Source organism: Lactuca virosa, chromosome 1 (genome assembly GCF_052849685.1).
Source record: "Lactuca virosa cultivar CGN04683 chromosome 1, Lactuca_virosa_CGN04683_v6, whole genome shotgun sequence".
Taxonomy (NCBI): Eukaryota; Viridiplantae; Streptophyta; class Magnoliopsida; order Asterales; family Asteraceae; genus Lactuca; species Lactuca virosa.
The window spans coordinates 160,251,435-160,259,351 of record NC_136426.1 but is presented as its reverse complement, the minus strand read 5'-3'; positions in this window follow the sequence as shown (position 1 = coordinate 160,259,351).

Below are 7,917 nucleotides of genomic sequence, written 5' to 3'. Positions count from 1 at the left end.
CAGCATATCAAGTGGGAGGTGTTGGAGCAATAGGAACAACAGCAGGAATGGTAGCAGTGTGGACTGCCAGTGTTTGTTGTTTCTTCGAGGGCTCCTACGAAGATTGTCCCTTTCGTTTGTTCCAGAACTTCTTTTTGATGCCACTCTCTATGGGTTGTTCAGAAATGGTTGTCATGGAGCCTTGACGATCTCCATGATCCACTAGTGTCTGTGTCAGACGCTTGGCACTATCAAAAGTAAGAGGATTGGCATCTATAACATTTCCTTGAGTCAGGGGAGTTAATCCCCAGATATACCATTCCACCTTCTTACTCTTTGGGGTGACCATCTCGGGACACAGAAGAGCCAGATCACTGAATCTGGCAGTGTAAGCAGCAATATCGGAGTCCTTCATCTTTAGACTCCAGAGCTCCTGCTCTAACTTTTGTATCTCGCCTCTGGGACAGTATTCTGCTAGCATTAGATCCTTCAAGTCATCCCAGCTCATGGCATTGGCTATTAGGAGAGTCAATGACTTGACTTGGCTGTTCCACCAAGTGAGGGCTCGGTCTATGAAAGTGCATGCTGCGAATTTCACTTTGCTTGATTCGGGGCACACACCGATTTCGAATATTGATTCGGTCTTCTCGAACCAACGTGTTAAAGCAATGACACCTCCAGTTCCATCAAAGGATTTGGGTTTAGCGTTCGTGAAGTCTTTATAGGAACACTCCCTTGGGTGTCCATGACTATCTCCGTGGTTAGAAGGGTTGGCAACACTACCCACCCCGCTAGTTCCACTTGCATTGATCTGCGTCATGGAGGCTGCCACGGCGGCTGTTACTGCTGCTTGGAAGACAACAGGGTCATACTAAGGAGGTGGTGGCGGTGGTGGATTCGACGAAGGTTTGTTTTTCTTCCTGTTGGACTTCTTTGGAGGCATCGTTATCTATAATTAAATAGAAAGTAATGATAAGTCCTCTATAGTGGTCATGAGTCAGGTGGTATTTGAATAAGATATATCTTATTCTGACTGTTATAGTGTTATATTAAGCGATTTACAGTGGAATTCTACTAATATGAGTAAACAATCGCTAACTTCGTTTATAGCGACACTTGTGAAGAATTTGCATAGTGCGGCTCGCACTGGTCCCCCTATAATCAACTAGTGTATACAAATTATATAACTATCGAGACCTAAATGTTCTTGTTCTAGTGTTGTAGGATCAGAGAAACTCTAGAACCAAACATAAAGATAAAATACTCCTATAGTATTTTATCTTTATGTTTGGTTCTAGAGTTTCTCTTGTATGTATTATTGGTAAGTTTTAGACTTGTTGCAACACCACTATCACTCCCAAACACATGTTGGTCGTATCTCAAATAAATATAGTTGATTAGGCTATATTTATCCCAGATATGATTACATAACTATCTAGGTTTAACTGCAGTGTCCAACATCTAAATACTTTTGTGTAATTCTTATTGTGATACTGTTTCTGGTATGTATGTATTGTTTGTATACTTCTTATAAAATACTTAGATTTTTAAAAGTATACTTTTTGTCAGAGCACTTTGGCCCCATTGTGTTTATAGTTGTATATCTTGTAAGGTTTGATATACTTAGTTCACTATAAACAATGCTCTGATACCAATCTGTCACACCCCCAAACCGGAACGGTGGAAACGTTCGGGGGTGGAGGACGTCATGTACAGTATCACAACAATTGCATAATAGTAATCAAAACAAACACAACCATTACATTGATGAAATATAGTGTTTACATCTGTTCAATACATAGTTTGTATGACATCAAAAGTGTATAGCAAAAGTATAAAAGGCGCGACTCTATAAGCTCCGTCTTCTCAAAACCTGTGGTGTACCTGTCTACCGGTTCCCTGAGAATACAAGTGGGTTTGAAATTGTATCAACATTTAATTTGGTGAGTTCATAAGTATGTTTTTGAGATGGAAAGCTAGACTTTCTTCTTTGAAAATGTTATAGTGTACTTCCAGAAAATCCAATATTTTCTTTAGTAAATGAAATGTAGTCTTAGGCCTTAAGACCAAAATGTATGTTTTTTATTGTACTCTGAAATAGTAAATCGTAGTCTTATTAATAAATAAAACTATATCATGAATGTTTCTTTAAATTGTATGCTGTACTAGTGTACTCTATACTAGAAAAGTAGTGTTTCGTAGTAGTGTTTGTATGGAAACCTTTTGTATGAGCCTGGAATCCACCAGCTGTAGTGTAAAATAGTGTATTGTAGTTTCATTATTTAAAATAAAACCTTTGAAGTAGTGTTAATCCTGTAAACAATGTTTTAGCTGATACTATTGTGAGTTTCATATAACCATGCTGATATGACCTAGTGGCCTCTACGACGTTCTTCAGGCGTCGGAATGTTATGACATTTGTCACCCCATGCCTGCCGGCCTAGCTGTTGCAAGCAGCTCATGTGCGGGATTGTCAGTCTCATATAGATCCATACACAAATTCACGCTCTCCCTCCAGGAGACTCTGGTTATAATTTATAGGACTTGAACCTGTACCCTGATGGGTACCGCGAATTAGTGCCTCACAACCCTGTATTAACTAGTTTACGTGTAGTGTTATAGTGTTCTCTTGTACTTGAAATTGTATGTATTACCTTGTAGTAGTGTACTTTGTAATGTAAAATAATTATACTTAAATAATTATTTAGTAGTGTATCCTTGAATTAGTGAAATAGAGTAGTTTTCCATAAACTATACTTATTATAGTTTATATACCTATTTATGTATTGTGTTCTTAAACTTGTAAAATAGTGTAGTGGTTCTCAAACTATACCAATTATAGTTTAAATGTATGTTCTTGTAACGTGTATTGAACTTAGCAAAATAGTGTAGCGATTCACAAAATATACCTATTATAGTTTAAATGTATGCTATGTAATGAACTGTAAACCTTTGCAATTTATTAGTATGTGTAAAGCAGTAATAAAAGATTTGTGTAAAAGATCCCTTTGCTCGGCATGTTACAAAAGGGTTGAAAATATAATGAAATATATTTTTATACTAATATATATTCCCAACATATATATAATTAAGATTGAAAAGACATTCAAATAAGTAATTATATCCTAACCCACAACCAGACAAGGAACAGTATTTAGGACGGAATTGCTAATTCTAAGTCTGTTGAACCTATATATATATATATATATATATATATATATATATATATATATATATATATATATATATATATATATATATATATATATATTGTTAAAATGTAGCAATAAATCAGTTTGAAACAATTGCAAACGGTTTGTAACGGTTTTGAAATCGTTTGAATATTAACACAAGAGTCCTTGTGTTTAACTTGTATCCCCCCCCCCTCTAAAAACATTGAAAAATAGTGAAAACGTAGGGGTATGAACTCACCTCTAGTGCGTGTTCGAGTTTGGATAGCGAAACTGTAGAGACGATCATCGGGCTAGCGTACGTGAAAATAGCGTTATCCTAATAATATTTAGACACGTAACTGCATTTAAATTAATAATATATTAATTTAAATAAATGAAATAATAAATTAAGTGTTAGACAACACTTAATTATATAAGGAATACGTACAAAAATTATTGGAAATTATTTGGAGTGTTTCTATGTGTTTTCGGTCTATCCCTCACCGAAATCCCTTGATTTCGGTCTAAAACATCAATCGAGAACCAAGTCTTCGGTTCTAAGGGGGTTCTCAGTCTATGTGAGTTCTCGGTCCATGTGGTTTTCGGTCAAGCTTGAAGATTTGAATATTGTTCTTGGTGTTCTTGGTGTTCTTGGTGAATTTATAAAGATTTGAAGGATTTCGCTTGAAGATTTGAAGATTCTTGGATGATACTTGAGAGAAAAATGAGTGTGTTTTCGGTTGAAAAGTGAGAAATGACTTATGTTTTCGGGTGAAACCATATATATATATATAAGGAGGGTTTTCGGCCGAAAATTCCAACCAAAATCACCTTGATTTCGGTCCGAGCTCCAACCGAAAAAGGGTTTGCGGTGAGGTGGTTTGCGGTTCGAAGAAGGGTTTTCGGTGCGAAGGTTCTCGGTTCCAAAGAAAAAAAGCTTTGATTTTTAAGTGCATTTTATTCCTTTACTAAATACACATAATTAGATGTAAATATTATTTACATCAAATAGTTTCCAATTACTTGACCCTTGTTTGACTTTCATTGACTTTTGTTGACTTTTATTGACCCAAAATAACGGGTTGTTACAATAGGGGTCGCACCTGGCACAAGTTCGATCCTGAACTCGACCTGCCTCACAGGAGGCACACCGGGTAACTTCTCCGGGAATACATCAGCGAACTCCATGACAACCGGAACATCAGCCACTGACACCTGATCCCTAACCCGTGTATCCATCACATAAGCCAAATAACATGCACACCTGTGCTGAATATACTGTTGAGCCCTGGCTGCCGAACAAAACCCTGAACCCAACCTGGTGCCCTCTCCATAAATAACCAGTTCTCCCCCAATTGGGGTTCGAACTACCACACGCTGGCCCTCGCAGTCGATCATGGCATCGAAACGGCTCATCCAGTCCATACCCACGATCATACAGACATCCCCCATAGGAATCAGGATCAAATCGATCGGAAAGGATACCTCGAAGATCTCTAGAAGGCAATCCTAATCAGCCGAATAAGCAGAAACCATGTGTTCGTTGGCTATAGAAACTCGCAATGGACACTCCAACTCCCCCATAGGCAAAACAAAATCCCTACTGAAGGACCGAGAAACAAAAGACTGACTCGCACCCGAGTCAAGCAACACTAAAGCAGGCAAGGAGTTCACTAGGAATGTACCTAACAGGGGTACAAACATATGAGCATAAAACAAACATAATAAATAAGATAAGGGATAGAAACATACCAATTACAACATCTGGTGCTGTCCTGGACTCCTCGGCAGTGAGCTAGAAAGCGCAACCTCGAGCCCTCGGGGGCTCCGCCCTGCCCTTACTCCCGTCAATGATCCTCAATGTAGTTGGCTCGGGAGCATGCGCCGGCTTGGCGGCGAGTAACGGATAGTTGACCTTCACATGGCCAACCTGATCACAATGATAGCAAATGCTCATACTCTGAACTGGGGCGAACTGGTGGTAGTCTCTCGCATAATGCCCCTCTTTTCCACATTTGTGGCACCCACTACTAGATCGACATGCTCCAATGTGAACCTTTCTGCACTACCTACAAGTGCGGCATCGCTGACCTCTAAACCTAGAATCAGCGGCTTTAAACTGCTTCGGCACCGGCTGCGACTGGGGTGGGGCCTGCCTTTGCTCTCTCAACTGAAACTCTATCTCAAGCTCACGCCGATGGTCGGCCTCCTGCAACTCCAACAAGGTATCACACCACTGAGTAGAAACAAACCGTCTGATGTCCGTCTTGAGCATGCTTAGATAACGAGTCATCTCAGCCTGCTCTGAAGCAAACTCAGGGCAAAACATCGCCCTCTCAGTAACATCCGGGTGATCTCTGTCACTGACACCGATCCCTACCTCAGTTCTAAAAACTCCTGAGCCAACCTCTCACGCTCGACCCGAGGAATGTAGCGAGTACGAAACATCTCTCTGAACTGATCCCAAGATACTAAAGCCCTCGGCTCATCAGAGTACGATCCCATAACAAGTCTCCACCAATCCTTCTCTTTAGACCTCAGAAGGTTCAGAGCGCACCTGACCTTCTGGTCAGCAGGGCATGAACACGTGAAGAAACACCCCTCCACATCAGATAGCCAAATCATGGCCACAATCAGGTCCTGGACTCCATCAAAGTTCAGGGACTTCGTATTATCGAAGTCCCGATATTGAAAGACCCGCCCTGTCCCAACACATGCAGTCGTCACGGGTGCAGAGGCTGCAGCAGCAGCCGTCTCAACAATGGTTGCGTACCGAACATCAAAGAACTCCATCATCGCGGTCTTGATAGACCCGAACATCTCCGAAATCTGATCTCGGATGATGGCCACAACCTCCTCGTGGAGGATCCTCCTGATCCTCGCATCCAACTCATCTGATTTCATCTGACTGTCAGTCCCTGATCCCGGCCCAGATCCGATCACAACTCGTATCATAGTCACCATGTTGAAAATACACCAGGAAGATATTAGATAATCCACATATCATAATGGGGAACCAACTCCCAACGAGTCCCTAGGGGTGGTGACTTCCTCGCTAAGCGCACGGGTCATGTGCTTTCAGTAGTACGGGCCCATACTACCTTCCACACCTACATGTGTTTGTCTCAAGGATCATCACAACGCCCTAACAAACCTCATAAGCATAGACGAACACTCGATCCTCACTCCCTAGAGGAAAGGATAAACATCTCACGACTGGTCGGCTGACCCCACATGACTCATCCATGAAACTTCCACCAACCCTGCAGCACTCGTGTATGCTAGCCATACATAACACTGGATCCAATAGACATTCGCATATCTGATCCTACCCTAAGCCCTTCATCAAACAAGAACAGGAAATAAGGCCAGACCAAACATTCTCAGGCTATAAGATCTTAGTTATATATAAACATGTTGCATACACTAAGCAACTACAGTAATGATGTCAATTGCATAATAGAAAGGCCCTAGGCTATCAGGCATCATATAATCAGGCAATTCTATCATGCAATTCCTTAAGATCCCTATCCTATCATTATCAAGTTGTTCTCACATATCACGATATCAAATAATAGTATGGTATTTTGGGGTCAACTTACTGCCTCCGGATGATCGTATACATCGCATCCTCCTTTAGTATCTTGAAAACCATTTGAAAATCATTTTGAAAATCTTTTCTTTAGTTTGAGACTGGATTCACATGAGTGTTCCTCCAATTCACTCAAACCAAGGCTCTGATACCAACTTGTAACATCCATAAAATTTTGAAAATTTTAAAACTTTAAATAAATCCAAAACCATCATTTATTACATATTGTTTTCAAAATAAGTTTCACATCAGAGTTTTCCCAGAAATCATAACACAAAATACGAGGAGGTGCACGATCAAGCCTTCGCTTTCCCGCGATCATCTGAGGTACCTGAAACATAATCAAAAACTGTAAGCCAAGAGCTTAGTGAGTCTTCCCCAAAATACCACCACATAAACATAAGAGACAACATCATGCATAAATGAGCCTTTAGCCTGACCGGACCGCCTCAAAAGGCCTACAGCCTATATGGACCGCTCCCGAGCCTTCGGCATGACTGGATCGCCTTGCAGAGCCTACAGCCTATCTGGACCGCTCGTCGAGCCTTCGGCCTGACTGGACCGCCTCACATGGCCTTCAGTCTATCCGGCCCGCCTTGGGTCTGTTGGCCTTCAGCACAAAGCAGGACCGCCTCAACCCGACCACACACACACACATGTCGACATATACATAACTCATAAACACATAATCAATCAACAAGCAAGCACAGATCATACAGATCAATAAGCATAGCATTATCCTATCTACTAGGATTTAGATTTAACCAGTTACTATAGTACTCAATTATACGATAACCAGGATAACAATCCAAAAGCGTCGGCCTTGGTGCCTTCGACCCAACAAGTACAGTGAGGAATACTCACCTCACAAGTAGTGTTGAACCGGTAAAATCCAACTCCAAACTCAGCTCCGGACTCAAATGCCTACAACCACCATGTGACCATTTCTATCAAAACCCCGAAATACCCAAAATGCCCTCAAAGTCAAACGGGGTCAACCATGGTCAAAGTCAAAGTCAATAGTCAAGGTCAACAGTCCATGTTGACCCAACTCGTCGAGTTACTACAGTATCCAGAAAAGCGGGAAACCCCAAGCCAACTCGTCGAGTTATCAAGACCAACTCGTCGAGTTCCTACAGTATCCAGAGAAGAGGGAAAACCCGAGCCAACTCG